This window comes from Acomys russatus, chromosome 23 (genome assembly GCF_903995435.1).
Source record: "Acomys russatus chromosome 23, mAcoRus1.1, whole genome shotgun sequence".
NCBI classification, from domain to species: domain Eukaryota; kingdom Metazoa; phylum Chordata; class Mammalia; order Rodentia; family Muridae; genus Acomys; species Acomys russatus.
The window spans coordinates 37,485,532-37,508,133 of NC_067159.1; the positions used below are offsets into that span (position 1 = coordinate 37,485,532).

The window sequence follows — 22,602 nt, forward strand, 5'->3', positions numbered from 1 at the left end:
TTAACAAATTGTGAACTGGCTAGGTGGCTTAGAGGATAGAAGTGCCTGCTGCCAATCTGAGGACCCAAGTTCAAGTCCTGAGCCCTACATCCTACAAGGAGAGAACTGACTACTACCACAGGTTGTCCTCTGAGTTCCACACATTTGCTGTGTCCTGTACAATACACTCCTATACATTTATAATAAAAATATTAAAATTTAAAAAGTAAGTTATTATTGAAATAAATAGAAGACCTTTGTAGAAAAATACAGAACTAACATATATCTCCCACTTAGAACCAAGATTGGTGAGGAAACAGAGCCACCAAAATCTTAAAATTCTCAGCTACCCACAAGGGGAAACAGAACATTGGTATAATTTCTTCAGAGCAATTTGAACAGATTACTGTGTATAAGTTGTTTTCAAAAGGTGAATTCCCTAGCATTTTGATACTATAAAATACTGTACTGAGCAGCAACGGAAAGGAAGTAGCCATGGCTACATGCAACACGGATAAATCTAAAAAACAACACTGAGGGAAATAAGTGAGAGTGCACATAGCAGATGTCTCTAACCCACTGGACACAGGTAAGGATATTTGAGAAAAGGGTTAGTGGATCAGGCCAAGAAGCCTGCTGGAGCTTGGGACTTACTCTCTATCTTGCTCTGGGTAGGGGTTACATAACTGTACACATACAGAGAAATGAATCAATTTGTATAGCTTTGACTCCAGCGTCTTAAACTCTGGGTCAGGACCCTGTCTGGGAGGGTTGAGATAATTTGGCAAGAGTTAAGGGATTTCTGAACTCCTGGCAACCAAAATTCAGTTCCACATCAAACGCCTACTGAAACTAAGGTGTTCCTGGCCACACGCTCCTAGGCTACTCTGTGCAACTTCACTGCAGGCTTCGTTTTGAACACGGAGCAGGCATGTTTTGCATTGTGCACAGCCACACCATGGAAAGCCATGGCATGCTTCTTGCTCATATCCAGACTACAGTGTGTTATGAACTGTCAATACAAAGTCATCTCATCCTAGAGAAACATAGGGTTCAATTATAGGAATCATCCTTTTAGTATTTAATACTGTTATTCCTCAGTGTACAGGTCAAATTAATATGCCTTTGAAGTGTACTGTGTTAGAATGATTAATTTTAAAAATTACTATTTGAGCTGCTGACTTGAATTTCATGAAAAGTTGCTTGGTAAATTTTACCTTATCACTATCTGTCAGGTTTTTCTCTCTAAATATGCTATAATTTTTCCCCTGTGGTGTTTTCAGCATTGGTGATTATAGAGAATCAACAAACTCCAAAAAATGTTAAGATGCTTTGTGTCCCAAGTATCAAATATTCTGTTGATACTTTATTCCTTATGTAAAAAATAAACACATTGATTAGCATGCAGATTTGGTTGTCTGTAATAAATGATTAAAAAGAATACATATATATCAAAGAATTTTTTAAGTGTCCTTATAATGTATTATCAATACATGTTTAATTTATATACTACTTTTATAGACCTATATACTATATAGCTGGGGTGATGGTAAAACTTGATCACAAGCAGAAGAATTTAAGATGCTGTGATTTAGAATGAACATAAACTGAAGTGAAATGAACAAGAAACTAAAGAAATGTAGCAAAAGGAAGGTTAGGGATGAAATGATTCAATAGTCTCTGAGACTGGTCAAGCTTGCAACAGGTGGATTTGGGGAACAGGATCCATATATATTTAGATGATTATTTCACTGATATTTAAAAGCCTAAAGTTAATACCAATCACAGAAGCTTGACAGATCAGAAAGGATTTTTTTAAAACGTAAAGACATGTGCATGTTAAGATTTGCACATACAATAAAAACTTAAGTAAAATTAATTCCATTAAAGCAAAGCAAAACAAAAGTTATAATAGAAAGTGAAATAATTGTGCATTGTTTGGGCCAGTGTTGTCCATGCTTAAGGTCACAATAATGTCAAAGTTGATTAGTCATTAACTGCAAGTTGAGAGTAAAGTGTCCTAGAGAATAAGTCAGATGACATAAATTCATTCATACCAGTAGACAGATGCCAACAAATAATAGCTAACATCAAAAATGCATAAATAATAATTAGTATTAATAATAACACAACACATTTATACATAATATAAGCAACTTAATTTTTAGTGTATTTGTCAAAAACACATTAGATTAAAAAATGATTGATAGATATGATTGATAGATAAATAGTATAGACATGGAAGAGAACAAAAGAGAAACCGCTGAAAGGACCTGGATCTTCAGCTTCTGAGGGAAGGACCTATGTTGGGAACATAGGAATTGTTGGTCATCAGTGCACATGATTTGTCACTGTTCAACATGAAACATAAAGGAAATAAACATTCAATGACAGACAAAATCCAGCCCCAAAACAACAGGGCCAAAGAGAGGACATGGAAATGTAGCAACTCAGAAAAAGAAACAGAGATGACTTGAATACATGTCACTGCAGAACTCAGACCAACACTGAGGGCATTAGGATTTATATCACAAAACAGTGTTCAACAGCTGGGGAGGTGGCTCTCTGGTAGAAAGCCAGTCTAGGATACCAAAGTCTAAGTTCCATCTATCTATCTATCTATCTATCTATCTATCTATCTATCTACCTACCTATCTATCTATCACTCCATCTATGTATCTATCTATCTAACAAAAAAACAAAGAAAACAGAGACGCTTTAATGAAATAGTTAAAATAACAAATAGAGAAACAGTATTGCTTCTCCATTTATCACCGAACTTGAGAATCTAAGTACTAACTTCTCTTTAATAATATAATATGCTGTCTAAATTTAGTGTCTACAATTTTATCCAAAAATTAGTGCAACCTTTAGTGATTTTCAATACTCTGAATACCTCTTGTTCATGGTGAAAACTGAACAGGCATTTTTCTTTTCTTTCTTTCTTTCTTTCTTTTTTTTTTTTTTTTTTTTTTTTTTTTTTTTTTTTTTTTTTTTTTTTTTTGAGATAGGATCTCTCTCTGTGTTAGCATTGGCTGTTCTAGACTCACTTTGTAGACCAGGCTAGCCTCGAACTCACAGCGATCTGCCTGCCTCTGCCTCCCGAGTGCTAGGATTAAAGGTATGCGCCACCACACCCTGCTCAGGCATTTTCATTTAGGATTGATTTCTATTCTGTCAATAATATCTTTATGCTAATTTTCAGAAGACTGGAGACTGACATTAAGCATTACTTCTTTCTTCCTGATAGACAAAGTCCTGTAAGTCATTTGGTCTTTAACTACCTCCATTATTATTTATTGAGAATTTTTGGGTCCTCGATATGCCACTAAATCATTAACGTGCCTTAGTGTCAGCAGGTCTCCCCTTGGCTCCCCTATGATCTGCATGAAAAGAATTCAGACAAGGCACCCAGAACAGTTTATTCTAGATAACACTCTCAAGTGGGTGAGTCTGGACAATGACTGAAGGCATTATTGCTCCCAATTGCAGTTTAGTTAGGCTTTATGTAATTTTTAAAGTCTCTAGAACAAGCATCTGTTTCTGAGAAACTTTTTCCTGTCCAGGTGATTGATAGGCCTATGTGAAGTGAGTCTTATAGGAAGGAGAGGAAGCATAAAGCCTCCGGATGGACAGGAATCTTACAGAGCTTAGCACTATTAAAACCAGGTTTAGGTAGTTACTTACTAATGACCTGCACACAATTCAGGATGTCTAAATATAGCCAGTGATAAGACCCATGCATCAGACCAGTAATGACAGCCTACAGTACCAGTACCTGGTTTGTCAGAACATGGTCAAAAGGATGATGCACGTGTCGTGTCTGTTTTTAAGTTGAGGTCTTTAATCCATTTGGACTTGAGATTGGGACAGATACTAGAACTTGAAGCTGGACTCTGGGGAGCCCTATAGGGAGACCATCAAAGCTGGAGGATCTGGACACAGAGGAGCATGATCCTCTCCATCAGAGGTCTAGGGGAGGAGAGTAGGGCAGAAGGAGGAGGGTGGGAATGGGAAGATAAGAGTGAGTGAATAATAATTGGGATGTAATGAGTGAATAAATTATACACACACACACACACATATACATATATATATATGCACAGTGAACAGTGCCCTAGGGAACTGTGAGAGAGGCTCCAGGAGAAAAAGCAGAGGGCTTTGGCCTTTTACCTCAGGTGTACTTTGCTCCCTGGACTGTTCTTGAATATGATTCCATGCCTCCTGTGTTAAACATTTACATTCAATTTACATGACATGCTTATTCTTGTTGGATGTTGGAACATGGCTATAAAGCCCAGCCTGGTGAAAGAATATGCTGAGTCCTGTCCTTCTGCCTTGCTCTCCTGCTTTCCCATGTACGACCTATAGTACATACCATGCAGTTGTGTTTAAATTGTTCTGTTCTGAGAAAATTCTGGGAAAGGGCTGCTCTGCTAGTATTTCCTATGTGCTTACTAGTGTTTATTTACATGTTTAGAACTTTCCTTGGATCATTGTATAAAACTACGCTGAAACTTAAGTAAAGTTGTCTACAATATGAGACCACCCCATTCTTTAAGGTATTCAAATCCCAGGTCTCACAGACAGATCGGCACAGGTTGAAAAAAAAAAGTGACACAGGTTTTACAGGCTATTGGGGAAGGGGTCCAGCCCCAGTATCCTCCAACTCTGCTGATGGTGGTCTAGCTCCTGAGCATATTCGTTTAAGTCTTACAAGGTAAGCAAAGATGGCCTTCTTTACCAACCACAGAGGGGAATTTGTCACAGTCAAAAGAATGATCACAGACCTTTGTACCATCTTTGATTATTTTAATAGGAAACTGAGTTGAGTCCAAAACCAAAACTTAATAGAAGCTGTAGTCATATCTATGACACTCTTGTTCTTTGTCTTAAAATGGAGGGTTATGTATGCTACATCCCACAGTATTACTACAGTTTTAAGTAGGCTGTAAATCCAACAAGAATTATTCCTGAGTTAGCCAGAGTCGTCTGGAGGCTATGCACTTCATTTTCCAGACTTGAACTAAATCAAATCTAAGTCATTATTCATCATCATGAAGATCAGCCAAATTTTACGGGTTGGGAAATTAAGTAATAAATGATGAACTCTGGGGTCATAGAAATACATATGTCATTCCTGGACATATATAACATAATCAAAGAACGTTACTACCAAAGATGCAATTAAAGTCCCAAATAGGTTATTCAAAATGTAAGTCTGAAATCTAGCAATACAAAAGTACTGAAAGCACTGTACAACTGCGCTGTGTGACTTACTCGGGTGTTTTGAACAAATGTACACATGACCTAAAAGTGGGGCTAAAAAGCCAAGGTAATAATCCATCCAAACATAGTTTAGTGAACCAATGAGTTATGGGTGACTGCATGGTCACAAACAGAATGAGTGAGCTGTTACAGGAAAGAACGTGACTCAAGATCAGCTGCATCACCAAAAAGCCCCATGACATTAATCTCAGAGTAGCTGGATTGTAGAGTCTCTCCTTTAGACAAGCTTCTACTTTTTATATATGACAGCCCCACCCATGATCTGGAGCAATTATAAGCACGCAAAATGACTTGCACATCCCAGGTGAACATGTTAAGACCCAACCTCTTTGACTACAGGGAAGTGGCGCTTGGATAATTCATATCACCATCTCTGTCTGCTTGGCTTGTTTCTGCCATCACTGAAGGACGCAGCAATCTCTCAGTCACAGCGTGTGCTCCAGGGTAGATAAAAGCCACGCCACACTGATGCCCAGAGACAGTTTCTTTATTCTAACAAATTGTTCTTCAAGAACAAAATAAAGCCATATTAACTTTCTTTTGACTTATTATGAAGTGTTCTGTCAGATTCAATAATGTCTCATTTGTCTTATAAAGCACTGTAATGAATTTTTAATCTAGAACTTTGTATTAATAATTTATATTAATAATTGTGTTTATACAGAAAAAATATGCATATTACCCAAAGAATGAGGCTAAACATAAATCAAAATTCTTTTCTAGAAGCTCGGCGTCCGATAGACATTTTTCTTTATTTTGAATGAAAGCCAGTCTCAACCCAAGATTTCATTAAGCATAATGGGAAAACATTGCAAGATTGTAATTTTCAAAAGTATACTTTTCTCACTGGAAAAAAAAAAGCAGAGGAAAAATAGGTGGTCTAGAGATATTTCTTAGTGACTGAGTGCTTGCCCCGCATTAGCAAGGCCCTGATAGATTCTTAGAAAAAGATAAAAAAAATGATAAAATAAAAGTTATGTTAATGCTACTTCATCTTGTTATAATCATGTACATTAAAGCAAAACACAGCTCTCATTTTAAAAGAAGGAAGAGGTAGTTTATCCTGAGCCAAATATGAAAGACCAAGACCTGAGAACATGGATTCAGGTTGCTTGAAATGAAATGCTCCAACAAAGAAGTGATAAATTATAGAGCTTTTTATCTTACAGAAAAGAAAAAAAATGTTGTGAGGCAAGGCGATGACTAAGGAAATCAGTGCAGGCAGCATATTACAGGAAAGCAGAGGCGTTACAGGTTGTAGATATCTGACCACATTTTTAGTTTTTTGATTGGTGAACACTAATAATCTACTAAGAACATATTCAAGGGGTTTTCCTGATATTCAAAAGGATATCAGTTAGATATAAAACTGGGCTATGCAGTCAGAGAAATGGTCCAGTGTTTCAAGGCACTTGAGTGCACTGATAACCAGGGATCGATCCTGGGGTTCTACAAGGTATTAAGGAAAACTAACACCTAAACAATACACACACACAAACACACACACACTTACTTCCTCACACACATACTCACACCACAAACTATACACACAACACACACAACATATGCAAACCAGACACACACACCATATATACATACACACACACACTCCCCCCACACACACACTCCCCCACACACCCCCCCACACACATACTTCCTTAACAAAAGTGGACTATGGTTGGCTCTGAAGGAAACTAATGATATTTTTTTTTCTAAATCTGTAACATTCTTGCTTTCTATAATCATGATGTCCTAATCACTCATCCTTGTAGAACACGGGTGTGTGTTTGTGTTTTGTTTTTCTGGGAAGCTCAGTACATGTGCATATACCTTTATTTCTGTCACTCAGTAAATACAGATGAATCAGTTTTACATTGCAACTCTGTAATATTTTTAGTATAACAGGAAGATAAAACTGGGATTCTAAAGGTATTAGGATGGTGGAACATTAGGTCATATTTCTCCTCCAGGAAAGTTGGTTTGTATCATTTTTTTTTACAGATTTGCATGAGTCTATGCAGTCAACAGTACAGGTATATATCCCATATCTCCCTTGACCAGCTACAGCCACTAGTTTTCAGTTCTTCAGTACCTCACTTCTTCCTTCTGCTTTTGAAGCTCTGGCACTTTTCTCTGATGCTGTGCACTAACTCACACAGAGACTATTCTACAAAAACTGCCTGACACTTAGAAACTTCCTGACTCTTAACAAGGTGAGAGCCTGAAACTTATGAATGGGATGACTTTTTAAGGGTTATTAGAATGGAAAAGGCAATGTATAAACCTGAATATTTAAATATGTCAATAGGGTTGTACTGATATGGTATTCAAGACTTAATGTGTTATTTCAAGTACACAGATGGCATGAACAGCCTGTGAGCACCACCTAATCTGAAATGCCAGAAGTTTCCTGTTGTGATAAGCACAGTGACCAGCAGGCTCACTTCCTCTAAAGGGTTAGATGGGAAATACTTTGGGCTTTGTGGACCACATAGGATCTCTTCTCTCTTTTCCCCTGGTTTTTCCTTCTACCTTTGTTCGCTTTAACACTTTAACGGTGTCAAAAGAATTCTTTGCTCACAAGTAAAGTACAAACAGGACACTAGCTGATCACTATCTTTGTCTGTAGTTAGTTAACCTCCTTTATAGATTGTTCTTTCTCTTTATAAAGCATTAAACTGTTCGTTTATGAGAATACTATGGTTTTTATTTTTTAGGTTTTTTGTTTGTTTGTTTGTTTTGTTTTGTTTTGTCCTCTGAAGCAGAAATGAGAGTGCTATGACTCGACCCTTGCATTGATCATTTTGGTGTAAGTAGGGAATAAAGGAGTCTTGAATGGCAAAGACAAATGAGCACATGAATAATTACAGAATAAAGATCAAAGTTTCTTACCCCTAATAATTATTTGGGTAATTTAATGATATATAAAGCGAAAAAATGTGCATGCCCACAAATTTCTATTTCATCTTTATAAATATAGCAATTTTAGATTTGAGCATAGAAAACAAAGTGATTGGAGTTATTGACTGGAATTTTAGAGACTCTTCTAGAAGAGCAGCATGTACTATTAATCAATGAGTCATCTCTCCAAACTTCTGAGACTCTTAGACCAATGTTTAGGTTCAGAGGCCACATTGACTGATAGAAGATCATGCCCATTTGACAAAGCACTACTCTACCTATGGATCTCTTAAACATCCACTAAGCCTTTGCTTGCTGACAGGCATCTATGTACATAGTACAAAGAATACCCTCAGTAAAATTCCCACATTTTCTAGTAATAATTACTTGGTAGTTCTAACTGACACAAATTCCTAATGGCACAAAATACCAGAGTAGTAGGAATAAAAATGTATGGAATCCATCTGAATGATAAATGCCATCTTCCCTTATGGCTATCTTTTATCTAATAATGGATCCATTGGGATGCATGGAGATTTCCTATGAGTATTTTAATTTACCTTTTTATGATTCTAGTGATATAACTAAGGACATCATTCATGGTAGACAACAAATACACTTGAATCATTGCCTTTCATAATGTCAATAACCTAAAATAATAAGTTTTCAATCACCTGGCAATAATATCAGTAACTTATCACTGACTTGCCTAATAACTACGTTTGCAATCCTAATAAAATCTGTAGAAATATTGACTATATTGATATATTATAATGATACATATGTCATTTCACATAAGATGTAAAACATATAATTGATGACATTAAGCATACACAAGCATAATGATAGAGGCAGCACCTGAGATACCATGATATTTATGCTCCAACATGAAAGGAAAACCATGTTGAAATGTGCAGTTCCTCCACATCAGCTGGCTGTCTGGAAGCCAGAGGTTTGATATCTACACTGGTGTGCTGAAAGGCTATATTGCAGATGGCCACAGGAAGCATACCAGTTGTGACTAAACCCAATAGTAACAAGGGCTCTGCAATACATCCAGACCACACTACAGACCCCATCACTAGAGAATGTGGGATTCTTACTTCCAGGCTTCATAAAGACTACAGCAGCTTCTACCAGCAGTTCCACAACCGTTACTCCTCAGATTCTAAAGTGACACTGCCTTATTCGTCTGACGACCTCTTTCTTTTTGAAAACTAACTTACGAGTACCTACTGTCCTCACAGAGATTAATCTATACCTACGGGGTTTATGTAATCTAGCTGGTCACTAGAGACACAAATCATTGATTTGGTTGTGAATAGCCATATTCTGTTATGAAATAGAATATAAAATGAGTGAAGTCTTGATGGGAAAACAGCACCACAGATGTGTAGTTCACATTCTCGTGATATTAGCCCTTACTGCCTCTGAACTGTTCCTCAATGTACATCTTTAGCCTCATATGGGAGGATTATGTAACCTGTAGGAAGAGAAAAAGGAAGATGCTTGCCATTATTCTGGGAGAAAACGAGAAAGTGGGTATCCTCTACATTATATACCTACCCACAAGCATCTGAAGGAGAGTTGTGGCAGGAAAATGGTTTAGTTAACAGCATTTTGTACGCTTTGATCTGGTCATACTCTTTGCTTTGAAGAAAATATGGCCTGGCTTAAGCTATGGATATATACTGAACAAAAGAAAGGAAAGAGTAAAAAGGAGTACACCTATTTAATTTCAGAATTAAATGCCCAAACGAAGTTACTAAATAAGAAACACACTCAGAAACATAAGCCTTTACATCACATTCTTCCATATAATGACTTTCTTATGTCCTTTGTGGTTTATATAAAGGCAAATTTGATGTGAACTCACTTTTTCTAGTTTCCTTTATGAGTACCTGGACCTGCACAAGCCTGTGACCACATTGTTGAGCAGCAAATGCTACTGAAAATTTGTTAGTGTTACAGTGGTAGCTGCAATAGGATCAAAGTTACATAGGTTTTATATGATGCTAAGAAAATTCATCTCACAAATTCCTTTCCCTGTGGCAAAGAACATTTCATGAGCAAAAAATTCATTTAATGAAAAAAACATATACTTACACAGAATTTCAGGCTAATGTTCTTAAGGCATTTAGCAGAAATACTATCAAAACTAAATTTACATGATTGCTAGTTTGTAAACATATAGCTTTCCAAAACCTTCTTTAGAGGTACACAGTAGAGTTGATTTTATTTGTAATGCTTCAGTATTTTCAGCTATACAACAAAGTATGACAAAAAGAAATAGAAAGTATAAGATCTTTATTAGAAATTTCATTTTATGGGGTCCAAATACAACCCTTAAGAAGAGGCTATGAAATAAAGTATATTTAAATTCTATTAATTTTCAAGTATCCATATTATCCTACTTTACATCTTTATGAAGTCTGAATTTGATTTCAGAGAATTGAATTCTCCTTAAATATTTTAGCAGATATTGACTTGTATAATTGAAAAATCAAAAATCACATCTTGAAATTCCAAGTAGAGAGTCAGACCAATGATAAATGTAAAGCCTAGGATCTTGGCTTCAAGCTGATGCATATTAAGGATCCTTCTTATCATTTTATTTTATAGTAAGACAAATTACTGTTCAAAATTGTTATATTTAGTTTTATTGTGATGATAAAGCTGTGGAAAACATATCACAATTCAGCTACAAAATAAACTTCTAAGCAGGATCCCTCTTCCTACTATAATTGTCTCGTTATATTCTATAGAGGTCTGGGCACACATTCATTATAGCCATTGGACTATTGTCCAAAGTCTCTATGTGTCGGGAGCCATTTCTTTGAAGTACATAACAGATGTAAGCTAGAGAACTTACGACCTTGGCTTGCAAACTCTCACACAGTCATAAGGACTTGACAAGATACTTGTATTGGCTAGCTTCTTTGATAAGAAAGCTATTTATTATTACCAGGTGTGGATATGAGCTTGGTGTACTTCTTTAGCCTTGAGATGAAAAAAAAAAAATCTAAGAGTATAGATAACTAACATAATTGGTAGCTTTTGTTTCTGTTCCAAGAATCTTCTGGTTCACACAAGATGAATAGTGTATAAAAGCTCTGAGAGAAATAAATGTGGGCCTACAGTACTTAGTGTTAGTCCTCCCGAATACTTGTCTTTTTTTTCTTATCTCTTTTACTATATCCTTTCTATCTTTTTCTATATCATTTTTTACTTTTTAATTATGTTTCTTTTAATGCATACATTTATATCATTACACATGAGTAAAATAAATGACATACAGGAAGAACAACCATGAGACAATCTGGAATTATATAAATATTACCCTTATGGTGATTTGGCTATTTGTATTGGCAAACTTAAAGTAAGCATCTTTCCTATCTTGTTGGGTCTAAGTTTCTGAATGGAGATTAATATATATCATATCTCATCTCTGTTAACTTAAAACATCTATCTTGATCTAAAAACATCCTAACCCCTAACCTATTAAGCTTAATTGAAAGGCTAAACTACCTGGTCTTCAACCCCATCAGAGACATGAGAAGGGAAAAAACTTAAATACCTGAGTGCAGGCTAGCAGCTTCCATTGAAAAAATGGCTGAGACTGTTTACTGCTTGAACAGTCACCCAACACTCACTATAATATTGGAGCATCGTCTTCAGCCTTCTGGCCCAATATATATATATATACAGACATATTTGCGAGGCAGGAACTATTGAGGACTTGCTTACCCTGTCTTGGCAGAGGTTGGCTATCAACTCTGCCTGCATCTAAATTTGCCCATTTTTATGCAGAATTCTGTTGTGGCAGAAACAAGGACATTTTGACCAGTGGCTTGTTTGCCACATTTGAAGCCAACTCCATAAGGAGGTTCTTTGATGCTCATCTTCTTCTTTGAGGCAGGCTGGGTGCTGCCAGGGGTTACTTGTCTTGTTGCCAGAGAATCTTTAGAATAATAAAAACATCTTTAAATGCCATGTCCTGTGGGTCTCTGAGGGTTTTGAAGACCCTATTTAACTATTCTCCATCTTATATCTCTAGAATCACATCTATTAGACCTAGAGTATATATTCTTGTGATAAACTTAGACTAGTTTCTGACATGAGCATGATTTGTTTCAATATCACTGAATTTAAAAATAACCTTATTTGTGAGTAACAATTAGGGCCTTGAGATGAGAAGGAGATTCAGTAATCTACCTTTTGTTCTATCCTCCATCTATATTTCTGTATCTCCCTTTCCTTCTTCTCAGCTCCTGTCTCCTTACCTACAAAAGAAAGATAAAGGAAAAGAGATATGTCCCTGAGTCAATCCTAGTTTCCTTTCTGTGAAAGACCAATAATACTTATAACCAACTCCCAATGATTCAGGCTTCCTAATGTTGTTCACTTCTCTATCTTTTTATTTCCTCAGCCTCTTGCCCCATATCTAGTTACTGCTCGATATTGTCCAGAGTGGGCTCTGGTATCTATGCTATAGGCATATTTGACGATGTATGAGGCCTTTTATCATAGATTCTAATTTCTTGAAATATAAGTGTAAGTCAATATATATTTGATTTTACTTTCTGACTTATTATTGTGTCTTGTTTCTTAGTGTTGCTAATTAACTCAATACATGTATTGTTACATCTCAGCCTTGTCACCAATACAATCACCTGAGTTTTTTAAGGGAAAAGGTCTTAACATTTAATTGTAAATGAACCACATTTCAAAATAACTACATTGAAATCTACTTGATGATATTAACAAACAAAGTACTTCTTTTTAAAATTTTATTTTATTATAATTTATTCAGAGTACATTCCAGTTGTTATCTCCTTGCTTGTATCTTCTCATTCCCAAGCTCCCTCTTTATTCTGCCCTATTCACCATCCCTAGACCTCTGACAGGAGGGGACCTCCTCCCACACCATATGATCACAACCTATCAGGTTTCATTCAGATAGTCTGCTTCCCCCTCCTCTGTGTGCCCACTGGGCCTCCCCACAAAGCGGAACTGATCTGATGGGGTTGCACCAAAGTTCATGTCAGAAGCAGTCCCTGCTCTCACCACAACTGGAGGATGAGCTGTCCATTGGCTACATCTGAAGAGGGGGACTAAGTTTACTGCATGCAAGGATATTTGCTCAACTATGTTCATCACAGCTTTATTTGTAATAGCCAGAATCTGGAAACAATCTAGATGTCCCTCAAATGAAGAATAGATAAAGAAATTGTGGTAAATTCACACAATGGAACACTATTCAACTATTAAGAACAATGAAATCTTGAAATTTGCAGGCAAATGGATGGAACTAGAAATCATCATCCTGAGGTAACCCAGACCCAGAAAGACAGGCATGGTATATACTCACTTATAAGCAGATATTAGCCCAATATAGATGTTCTCTGAGAGATTCCACCTAGCTAGGGAAGGTGACAAGTGCTGGGACTTGTTGCTGGCCCCCAAGTGAGGCCTTGAGAGTGGTATGGAAGAATAGAGGAGTTGAAGCACCCAGAGCGTTCAGGAGCCCCACAAAGAGGCCATCAAGGCTGGTGGATCTGGACCCAAGGGGGCCTGCACAAACTCTTCCACTAACCAAGGAAAAATTCTTCTAAATGAACATTATGGTATGGTGATATGTATGGTATTACAGTTTTTTTTTAAAAAAGTCTTTTAACTCAAACAAAATTTTAAATTTGAGAACACAGAAGCTAAAAAGCTTAAGAACCATATCCAAGTCCACACTAAGAGCAAACCATTAATCTTACATACTGTAGTGTCAAATAATTGGTCAATCATCAAACCACAGTGCCTGCAATATTCGTACAAACTGAAATAAAACTTCAGTCCCTCCCTTCCATGGCTTCCCAGGAGACAACAGTTCAGGATAATTTGCTGAAATTGAGAAATAACAAATTGGGTTCCCAGCTAATTTCATTTCTGCTGTGTTATTTCTGAGCTAGAGAAAACTGTTTGGAGTTTTTTTTGGGGGGAGGTCTCTTGTTTCTTTTTATTCATCCTCAATATATTCTATTCTTTCCAAAGCACAGGTGGTAAAAGTAAGAGAGAAAGAGAGAAGCTAGCCATGACTAGAGACAATGATCAAATCGTTTTCTTCTGTCCTGAAATTCTTTCATGCACTTGGAATATTTATTGTGCAAATTAGTGTTTGTAAACTAAGCCTTCACTGCCAATGTGTAATCACCTCCATGACCTGAAATTCCCCAAAGACCTTGAAATTATATAAGCAAAGTTCTGATTACTGCTTTGATAATAATATCTTCCAAGAGTTTTGCTATGTGCAGAATTGCACGTGTCATAAATACATTACTGAACAAGAATAAACATTTCATAAACCTCCTGCAAAAATTTAGTCCCCAATTACATAAGTCAGAGATTTAAGAGGATGGTAGAAACAAAGTGTGGATGAACATCTGTGCATTTGATGCAAGCAAAGCCAGGAAACGGGACATCCCAATGCCTGCAACCACTTCATCATTTTTAACTAGAAGAGAAAGGGCGAGCTGGCAAAGCGTGTCTCCTCTCACCCACAGAATTTCCCTAACAGCCGCCTGGGGCTCATGTTCAGAGCAAACAAGACTTTAGGGCAGGAACTGACTGGAACACTAGAAAACTCTAGAAAATCCTTCTATCCTGGGACAGCCACTGACAGTAACCCCTTCCGTGCCATTTTAAAGCTATTCTCTTTTAACAGTATGGACAAGGTCCTCTTTTTTTTAGACACACCTTTGAAAGCTAACTAAAAACTGAATTTTCCAAGAGTAGGGACCAGAAAAGAGTGAAATCCACCACGCAGGTAATTGTAAGCCCACTCAGGTATAAGAGAAACTATAGATATTTAAATGTAATATTTCTCATACCATGGTAGATTATTTTAGCCATAGTTCTTAATTTCTTAAAGTTGTTGACAGAAGAGAAGAAAAAAAGATCTTGGTCTTTCCTATGTGAAAAGGTGAAATTTAAATATCTTATAATATTTATTAGAAGACTGAATACATATTTATTCAGTTCATTAAGTACATTAATTACCCAAACTCTACATTAATTCACTGATGTGATTTTGTCAGCAAAGGGTCAAATCAATTTGCATAGGATGCTGAATTTGAAATTATGCCTTTAAAATCTAAATCAGAATTCTCAAGTTGCTAGTGTATATTTATGTTGTCTGTCAAAACCTATAAGAAGCAATATAGATGGAGAATGAGAGGAAGGGGTGTTAGGGTATAGTCAGTACGTGATTAAGTGAAAGCAAATTATAAATATATTATTTCAGACTAACATTTATGAAGACTTGTTTTTACTACTACAAATACTCACACACCATGCACCACGCAAAATTACAACAGCACCTAACCTGGTCACAATTCACCAGTTTAGAACTAAAGGTGTTCTTTGGGGTATTATTTTTGCACATGAATATTTGAATACTAAACTCTTAAATATTAAAATGATCAAGAATTATAAAGTTTTATAGCCCTGTTTGAATTACTATGTGACATTTGCATGCACATAAGAAAATGAGATCTGTGTATACTTTTTTATATAAAAACACAATGTCAACTTCTATACAAAGACATATTTTAGAGTAGGACAAACCAGGAATAAATATTATAAATATTTATAGTTTTCTTCTTTCTATTAAAACATGTAAGATGCTATCCACCAATTTTGTAAGTTTTCTCTTGTTGAAAGCATTCAGGACAGAGCAGCACTAAGAACATATGAAAATAAGTGCTTTCAGGTTATTCTTTGCATGTTTGCTATGGCTTTTTTGTTTGGTTGGTTGTTTTGTGTGTGTGTGTGTGTGTGTGTGTGTGTGTGTGTGTGTGTAACAGGCTCACTCTGTGTAGCCCAAGACAGTCTAGAAATAGCAATCTTCCTGCTCCTAGAACCCTAAGTGCCGGGATCAGAGGTATGTGCAACCAAGCCAAAACTAAATTTATTCTTAAATGATTTTAATAATCTACTTTAGTTATTAAATATGATTGCCTATTTAATTATATTTCAATACAGCATGAATAGCTATCTAAATACAGTATTGAATATTTTCCTAAGAATATATTTATGTTTTTACAGAAATAAGACGAAATTAGTAATTAAAATTGTATCACCTAAACTTACATACATTAATACAGTTTATAGTTATAATCAAAATAATCAATAAACTGAAGGTGGTAGTTCATAAGTATAAACTCAGTCTTATGATTGTAAGACTGTGGGAAGATGACAACACACAGACACACACACACACCCACACACCTATTTTAAGAGTCACATATGAGCTCCAGTGATGACTCAGTACGTGAGAACACATGCTGCTTTCCCAGAGAACCTTTCTGACTTCAGTTCCCAGCACTTTCATTCCATGGCTCACAATCACCTGTAACTCCAGCTCCAAGTCATACAAACTCTCCTGGGCAAGTTGAGTACCTACACACACTTAGTCCTAGAAACACACATACAAGTAAATAAAATAAAATATTTTAAAAGAGCTATATACGCTTATCTGGAAATATGAAGAATGAAACAATGTAGTTTTAAAAACTGAACAGGGAAATCCTTTTGAAACATGAAATCCTTCATAGTTAGGTCTCTAATTTTTCTTGCTCTCTTCCTGAGTCCTCATCCTCAGCACTCTAACACTTTATGGTCTTTGTTTCTCATCTGAACTTTCAGGTCAAGTATTTTAAAATGAGACAGGGTAAATAGGTACTGCAATAATAAACTATCAGTCCAACTTATGTTTTTATTTAATAGCTTGATTATCATATACAAAGACAATTTTCAAGGTAGAGAGATAAAAGTAAAATGAAGGCTAAGTCTTGCCTTTAAGGGAGTGATGTATTATAAAATGAAACGAGTCAATGTGCATTTATTATACTACAGCAATTCATTTCAATCTATAAAGACATATGGCTGAGGGAAGCAGGATGGCGTTCAATTCCTATAATCAGCGCATCTGAGGCAGGGAGATTACAAGCTCAGGGAAAATCTAGGTCCATAGTGAGAACTTGTCTCCATAATGAAAGGAAGAAAAGAACCTGTGATTAAGGAAAACTATTCTCACCTTATTAACCAACTGTTACTATATAGTTGCCTTTGGAGCAAATACATTGTTAAGTCCTTACATATCAAAAATGCTGAATTGAAAAATTGCCAAATCAAAAATGTCTAAATTTATAAATACTATTTTTTGAAAACCATCCCTATACTTGTAAAAAAAATTGACATTTGAAAAATCACCCTGAAAATGTACCATGAATTAAAATGTAAATTGAAGATTAGAAACAATTGGCACTGTGTGTTATCAATAATTACTTTTGAGTGGATGACTGAGATATATTATACTCTTAGATTATTAGCTATTCTATATTATACATGCATTATTTTTATAACATAACCCAGCCAGAGTAATAGGCCTTTCTCTTTATCTGAACATTGAAACACTATGAATGCTATTTAAAAAAAAAAAAAAAAAACCTTTCCATTATGAATCTTGCCAAAGTAACTCTAAGAGTTTCATTGATCCACTCGTCATATTTTATCAAAGTTTATTTTTTCATGCTTCAGATTTGTAGCCAGACTGGAATATGAATACCTGATGGCCAAGTTGTATCTGTTATTCCTACTGTCTCAACCCTCTTTGTGGAGTTTACAAGAGATTTGTTTTAGTTTCTTATTACTTCTACACAAAGTTCCAAATATGGAGTAGTAACATAAATTTATTGTCTTGACAGCCATTGCAGAAAGAGAAAGGGCTCTTGTGGGCTATGGTCAGCAACTGGCAAGGTTAAGTTATTCTGGAGGCCTTCAGAAAGAATGCAGTTAACTCTGTTTACTGCTGTCTAGAACACAGCACCATTCATGGCTCAGCTAAGCAAGAAACATCTGTCCAATCCCTTCGTAGGCAGCCAGTCCTCCAGCACTCCCTCCTGTGCCTCTGAGGATATTATGATGGCGCTGAGCCCTTCTGGATAGTGCATCAGAGCTCTCTAACTCAAAGGCAGTTACTGGCAATCCTCACTTCGTCTACATCTTAATCTTCGTCTTAATCTTCCTTGACCACATAACCTGACATATTCACAGGACCAGGAAAGGGATTCTCTGTCTAGCACCATCATTAGATTTGGGGGTTCTCGGTCTAGCACACCATTAGATTTGGGGGTTCTTTGTCTAGCACACCATCTGAATACTTCTTTACCTCTAGTTCCTTTTGCCCCTGCCCTGAAGCCTTCTGAATAACACAGACGCAGCATGCTCGCTGCCGTGGCTGCTCTTCAGTGTTTATAGGAGAATGCTGATTAAATAGCTTAAATGATCATTGTTTAGATTTCCCATTGAGTCAAAGCAAATGATACATTAGAAGGCTTTTCTAAGAGTCAATTAGTAGGGGTTTGGAAATTCCTTTGAGGATGCCAAACATTAGGCAGATGCAAATTAGAAACAGTGGGTTTCTAAAGGACTCTTTATTGCTAACATTTTACAGCGTGTTTTAATCACATCTGTATTACAGCTCTGATGATTTTAAATACCCCAATGGCCATCATTAAAAACACGTTTTTTTTAAATAGCATTACACTAGCTTTTTCTGTTACCTCATTCACTTACAAGCACTTTGAGAAAAACAAAATTTGCTTTTTTGCAATAATCATTTGGAAGCTATGTTTATTGGTTCTTGTAAAGAATGTCCCTGTAACAATGTTCATTTAGTTAACAATATCGTTTTGTACATCAAATACTTTACTACTCTGAGAAGTACTAATTACTAGAAAAATTGAGAAGTCCAGATGGGCAGAGCAACTTCCTGATATGGAAGTGGATATTTGTGTGATAATGAAAGGAGTATATTTCAGAGAGAAACTGATATTCAGGTCAAGGTCTTAGATTCAAGCTGCCCTGGATTCTATGCCAGCTCTATCATTGCATACTTAGATGACCTTAAACGAATAACAGACGTTCTATACCTAGATCACCTGCCTACAAAGTCCCACAGTTGTAAGAATTAGAAGAGTTGAACCATCAGAGCATTTTTTCTTGTGTCTCACATGTGTAGGCACTAGCTCAAGATGCATCTCAGTTCTTTGGTGAGAGAAATCTGCTTTTAAAAAACATTTGTGGATGAGCTACAGACTTTTGGAGGTACAGTGGTAGAGAGTTTTAGAAGGAGAAAGTCCATCCCCTTCAAGCATATCTCCAATCCTGATCCTTACGGGGACCATCTGTGATCTAGAAATTCTCCTGCGACTACAAGAACTCCAGCACCACTGAGGAAAGAGAAAGCTAACATACCAAAAACCTGTCTTTAGCCATGATGCTCTCAACATCATTTGGTGTTCAACCTGTATACTTGAATGCTCCAAGAATGAAGTTAAGTCATTTTTGAAAAAAATGGGTCCAACTGGTTATAAGCATTATTAAGTTCAACTAGTGTTAGAAAGACAACTATCAAAAGTTTTCTCTTGTATGTGGTTCTAGATTTTAAATAGATACATAAAATCATGTATGTATGTACAACATAAAAGCAGAAGTGAAACTGATTAGGAGAGCAAAAGAACTCACTGGAGGGGAAATGAAATGAAAAGAGAAGGGCAAATGGGGTGGTGTGGGGGCTTCTTCAATGGACATTATGTTGTTTAATGGACAACATATGAAAATGGACTTATCACATAGCACCACATATAAGATATATATATATATATAATGAAAAAATTAAGGTTATATATGTATATACATATATATGTAAAAATCACTTGATGTATATTAATTTTTTCCTTTTCTTGAAGAGATATACACATGTGGTGATTAGAGAGCAACTTGCAGGAGTTGGTTCTTTCCTTCCATCATATGGGACCCAGTGACCATCAGAGGCTGGGGCAAGGTCATCAGCATTGGTGAAAAATGCCTTTAATCATTTAACCATCCCAGGGACTCTCTTCTTCTTCTTCTTCTTCTTCTTCTTCTTCTTCTTCTTCTTCTTCTTCTTCTTCTTCTTTCTTTCTTCTTCTTCTTCTTCTTCTTCTTCTTCTTCTTCTTCTTCTTCTTCTTCTTCTTCTTCTTCTTTTTCTTTTTTTATTTGTAAAAAAATATTTTATTAATTTATTCATATTACATCTCAATTGTTAGTCCATCCCTTGTATTCTCCCACTCCTCCCTCCCTCCTGCTTTCTCCTGACTTTCTTCTTAAACAGAAAGCCCATGACTAAGAAGTGAAGGGCTAATTATTCCAAGTCTGGAGAAAGGGTCGTGAGAGTGACTGAGGTTAGTGGAGTATGGCTCTCAGGGGACTGTGTTGGAGTCTTTAGACTGCCTTTAGAAAGAAGTGGTGACTTTCTCGGAAGAGTGTCCATGCTTCAGAAGTTATACCCAGGCTTAGGAGATAACACTCAGCTGCTTCTTGCCCTTCCTAGCCAGTTCTCACCACTGAATAACTCAGACCTCTGCAAGCACAGGGCCTTCAAGTCATTTGAGTTACTGTGAAGATGAAATTAACAGAATTGCCCACATTACCCATTCATATTTCACTTAAAAATGGCACAGGAGGATCACAATAAAACGAAGGTAAAAAATAAAAATAAATAAGTCCTTGAAGAATAAATAAGCAATATATAAATGTACCATATAAGGCTATAGTCCTTAGTCCACCTGTTCTCATAAATATCAATTCTACAAACCTACTAAAAACCATTTCACTTTTATGCCATTCTTCTTTTTAAAATGTATCAAATCAATCTCTAACATGAGTCAAGTGCCATCACGAACAATAATGTGACCCTTGACACATAATGCCTCCTAGGAACTTGAGGAGTTTGATGCTTGTAAGAGGCGAAGGTCCATTAGCGACAGAGTCAGAACTCGGTCAAATGCAAACATGTTTTCCATACTATTAAAACAGATGCAATCATCTTTAGATTAATGAAGCCTAATTTTATACACATAGTGGTTTTTTCTTTTGTGGGATCAGCTGTTGTGGATTTTCTGATTTTGGATGACATTTCACCAAACAGCCACATAAATGTAACATTAAAGTATCTAAGCTAATCCCACTAAAACAAAGAGAATAGCTGAAATTTAGCTCAGTAGTAGAGGATGTGCCTAGCATAAGCAAGGTTGTGAATTTTATCCACTGGACCTGCACAATAAATACGTCATTTAAATTAAAATAAAATTTAGAAGACATGAACTGTTTAAAATATGAACTAGGCAGACTATGGGTGTTTCCTAACATACTTTGTGATTGTGTATTTTCTGTTATGCTCCTGATTCATATATTTTAGAAAGATAAAAGTAAAGTGTGTTAACATTTTAAATAATACAGGTTACAAGATTTCATTTGTTTTTCAACTACATTCTTTTGGTCTTTATTTACTGTGGAATATATCCATAATTAGTTAAAATTGTGTTATATTTAAAGGTTATGCATATCTTAGTAAAAACAACTATAATATTTAGTATCAAATTAACTGTTAATTTGCTATTGAGAAATGGCTTAAGTACTAACAGCATCATGTTTTTTTTTCTTTTTTAAAAGTTCTTTTTATAATCAAAGGAAGTTTTGCTATTAAGAAAAAAAAATTTTACACACACAAAAAAAGATTAGCCAACAGAGGAAACTCCAGAATTCTAAGAATATTCAGAAATGTGGTACTCAAGATATCTTGAAAGGAGAAAGGAGGAGGAAGGGGAGGAGGAGGAGGAGAAAGAGGAGGAGGAGGAGGAGGGGAGGAGGAGGAGGAGGAGGAGGAGAAGAAGAAGAAGAAGAAGAAGAAGAAGAACAAGAAGAAGAACAAGAACAAGAACAAGAACAAGAACAAGAACAAGAACAAGAACAAGAACAAGAACAAGAACAAGAACAAGAACAAGAACAAGAACAAGAAGAATTTAAGAAAAAGACTTCATTTTGTGAATGTAGTTAGCTATGCTCTGTCACCCTTACTGGCTCACTAACCAGCATCTGTGAATGTGGTATCTTTACACAACTGCAGCCAGAATTCTGTGCCTCCTTTAAGGAGTACCCACTTTATTTATTTGAAGTAATAAAGGTTATTGTGGTATTAAGTTACTTCTACATAGCCTGCTAAGTTAACCTACAAAACATAAGATGTATTCTCTTCCTAAATTTATTGCAGTAATTAGTTGCAGCTATTTTAAGTAGGAAAAGATTGCAACAATAATTGACTTGAGTGGCTCTTAATGGCCCATATATTGTCTTTACACACATGGCTTAGGGACAAACATTTCTAACAAGGAATCAACCTGCTTGTGGCCACTCTGATCAGATTGTTCTTAATTCTAGAGTATTTTAGTGAGTGAAATCTCATTTTTCATACATATCTTATATGATGGACACAGTGGTAGTAGGTTTTTACAGTTTAATGTGAAAATCCCTACAAAATCATTAGCACATTTAGGTGC

General features: G+C 36.0%; 1 protein-coding gene across 1 annotated transcript in view; it reads right to left on the minus strand.

The window, feature by feature from the left end:
- Positions 1–22,602, minus strand: part of Bank1 (B cell scaffold protein with ankyrin repeats 1) — a 254,947-nt gene that overhangs the window by 220,631 nt on the left and 11,714 nt on the right. The gene's annotated exons all lie outside the window — the stretch shown is intronic.